Below are 3643 nucleotides of genomic sequence, written 5' to 3' on the forward strand. Positions count from 1 at the left end.
TCAGCGGATAACAGAGAAGTGTAGTGCTTCCCAAAAAAAATTTGGTTTGACAACGCTGTGCTTGAACTGGTGCCCAATATGTGCGTGCGTATTCTGTTACTTGCGAATAACGCAGCGACGCTGCATAAAAAGGTCAGGGAGCGTGTGTAAACATGACAGAAGTTGTAGCCTGGGAAATAAATTATAGCTGCTAAAGTCGCTTTACTACCGTGTTGCACGTAAAAAAGTTACTGAAATATTGAGAACATTTATTAAACAGAACACCGTTTACATTTGCTTTACGATTTTGATTTTGTGAAGTGCCTGTTGAGAGAGAACATATCACGCTACCATGAGTTCAGTGGACACGTTCAACGTGCAAATGTCATTTGGTGTAAATGTCATTCACTATGCCTGTAGAGCAGCTACAAAAATGACATTAACGCCTAATGTCCTTTTCAGCAAATGACATCACTGTTTCCGCGTGACAGAAGTATAACACTGTTACTTAAAATTGTCGATACTACGCTCTTACCTGCACTATTAGGTAAGGCAACAAGTTGTATATAAGTAGCACATACACTTTGTGTATGTCATGCGGCTTAATATTTGCATTGTTAACATTTTTTAGGGATACTATTACTTTATTAGATTTTAAAGTTGATAATGGTGTCAAGTAAGAAAATGTGGTTGTGCTCACATGCGTTGTCTATCACAGACTGCTGTAAAGGTGCTGTTCTTTGTGGTTGTCCAGAAAAACAGTGTTTATAGTGGTAAAGCAACCCTGTCGCCTAATCACAAAATAATGTACAGGTATTTGAAACTTTTGAAGCATTGAATCTTTTGTTTTTTTCAAGACTACCGTGAGAAGTTATTCTTTATGTTAGAATTTCTTGCACAAGGTTTATTATGCCAGTAAGCAAAAAGTGTAAACAATTATTACCTGTATTCAGATTCTCACGCATTCTATAGATAACTTGTTTATGGCAGAACACTTTCTTTATTGTGCTGCTGGCACTCGTCGACTGAAATTAGAAATTTATCATGATTGAAGTGGGGGCCTATGGCAAGCAGAGTGATGGAGGTGTTCTTGAACGATCGGATTTTGGCAAGCGGCTCGAACAAGGAAAGTTACGGCTGCCAAAGGACTCGAACCTTCCAAACACAACACTGCTAGCTCATTGTGTGTTTGTTGCAGACGAGGAGTTTCAGCTGAGGACTGACTCTTGAGGCCATATCCAGGACGTGGAATGAATTCAAGCCAAAGAGTGTTCAACTACCGCTTGAGCTGAGCACGGTAAGCTCAAATGATTTTAAGCTGCAGCATTGTTATATTTGCAGTCCGAGAACATATGGGATTATTACTATTCTATAGTGTCATCATCCTACTAGTGGTCAACGCACCAAACAGTTTGTACTTGATTTTCAACTGCCATATTTACTAGAATGGTATGCAAGTTTTCTTTCCCAGATTTTTGCAACCTGAAGTCAACCCTTGCGTCGCAATTGAATGCCAAAATGACATCTTTTTTTCTGGACGCAGAGATAGCCGCCTCTTGCGTTACAGTAGAGTAAATACGGTAATTTCTTGTCATACAATGTGTGAAGTTTATATTGAAGAATCCATTACATTGCCGACTATCCTAGTCTTCTATTTTGTTCTCGTAGATTTAACACGTTTGCTGACACATGTGGCCACTAACTACTATTATGTTGATCTGGTGGAGAAAAACACTTCTTTTGCATGAATGTGCTGATGTCATACAAATTGCTCATGCTCTAAATCAGGGGCATTTCTACAAGAGAAGAGCTTCTTTATGAAAGCCCATGTGAGGAATATAGTAAGAGGATATGGTAGGGAAGATTGATTAACACCTTGTATTGGCAAGCACACATGTGTGGTCAAAGCAACTTAAGATAATGCCAAAGGCACTGTCTACTTATGTGCAGGCTTTTTTCCATCGTTGTTTCTCTGTGTACGCATAAACAACAATGGAATGATTTTTATAGCAAGCATGGCCAGATGGGTTCATAATATCCCCTTTTTACAGTTTTCATACTTTATCCATGTAAATTTTTACACCAAACTGCTTTTGCCGCATAATTATTACTTTACCTTATGAGCACACTCTGTGACTGTTTTCAGTTCTGTCTTTTTCATTTGTGTTGAGAGTTATGAAAGGCATGTGGCACCAAATGACGTTGCGGAACGAAAGAACGGAAACAGGCAGCGTGCTGCTCGTTGAGCTCCAGCCGATCAGCGAAGGCACAATGGACAAGTTAATAAGTGAACACCATGAGAATCACCTTCTAGGGCACCCTGTTTATCCTTGCTCACCCCTTTAAATAAAGAGAGACGAAGGCATGGCAGGCAGACACTAAATACAGTTCAAAATTTGATGGTATAGAATTAAGTACATGTGTTCTCTTGGCTAGAGCAGGAGAAAAAGTTTCACATTGAATGTACCATGGTGCTACAGTCACGTAAAGAAGTGTTATTTAGTATTTTTATTGTCCGAAGTTTCGTAGAGCTCAAAACTAATGTTTTGGACTTTTACTTGTTAGAACTGATTACCGAAATCTTTCTGGAAACATTTCTTGCTTTATTCAGGAGGTGTGCCGAGAATGCATTTGGCATTTTAGTACGAAAGTGGATTCTTGAGAGGACCATTGGAGAGAGCCAAGAAAATGCTGAATGGACTGTGAAGGCGACGTGTGTGCTACACAATTTCCTCATGGATGCTCACGCAGGAAATGAGGACTCGTACTGCAGTCCCGGCTATGCAGATTCCGTGAACTCTTTTGTGCAGCAATGAGGTGGCCAATGGCGCAGCAGCTCGTGCAAACACTCTTGCAACTGGCGCGCGCTAAGAACCACAACTTTGCCATTATGACAAGGTATGTGAAAGACATCTACACGAAATACTTCAACGGTGCTAAAGGATGTGTTCCATGGCAGGATGCTGTGCTATGGTCAGTTTGTGTGCCAAATACATTGAGGCTAATTAATTTATTAGTTGAAAATTAAGACTTTTTGGTAATTCAAACGAAGCAGCATGGTTCACCTAGGCAGCATTGAATATCATTTTTCGTGTAAAAGTGCCATTTTTATAAAAAAATCATCAGGTTGCAAAGTAAAAACTAAAATAAAAATAAACTGTTCATTTGAAACATTTAGGTACGCAGCTCTACTTCTCTACTTACTCACTATTTATAGTGACGCTTTTGTTGCAGTGCGGCAAAGAGTGAGCATCGATTTAGCTTCAGAGCATAAGTTGCCCCCAAAAATAGTTATTTACTTATTTGTCATCTAGATACTACAAAAAAAAGATTCTAGAAAGCTTGCATATCTGTGCGATGAGTACAGCGCCACTGTTCGCACTTATGCGCAAATGCATGTTTTTTATTAATTCTGTTCACCATGAAATGTGGCACAGTCAATCAGTGTACTCAGGCAAGCTAAGTGTCTGACAGCGCTCTGCGGTAGGAATACAGTTGTAGGAATATTTGAAGAGTAGGCTTAACTCGCAAGCAGCAGAATACGCACGCACATATTGGGCACCAGTTTAGGAAGGTTTTTAAAATTATTTTGTTTTCTTGAGAAGCACCACATTTTTTGTTATTCGCCGACGAACTTGTATTCGCTGCACTGTTCTAGGATTAT

At 39.6% G+C, this 3643-nt stretch overlaps 1 long non-coding RNA gene across 1 annotated transcript; it reads left to right on the top strand.

Annotated features, from left to right (window-relative positions):
• The first annotated feature begins 623 nt into the window (after nucleotides 1-623).
• Nucleotides 624-2871, top strand: LOC142767847 (uncharacterized). Its single transcript, XR_012885134.1, has 3 exons — nucleotides 624-792; nucleotides 1178-1276; nucleotides 2591-2871. It is a non-coding gene; the product is annotated as an uncharacterized LOC142767847 (long non-coding RNA).
• The last annotated feature ends 772 nt before the right edge of the window (nucleotides 2872-3643 follow it).

Source organism: Rhipicephalus microplus, chromosome 1, assembly GCF_043290135.1.
Source record: "Rhipicephalus microplus isolate Deutch F79 chromosome 1, USDA_Rmic, whole genome shotgun sequence".
In the NCBI taxonomy this organism is placed as follows: domain Eukaryota; kingdom Metazoa; phylum Arthropoda; class Arachnida; order Ixodida; family Ixodidae; genus Rhipicephalus; species Rhipicephalus microplus.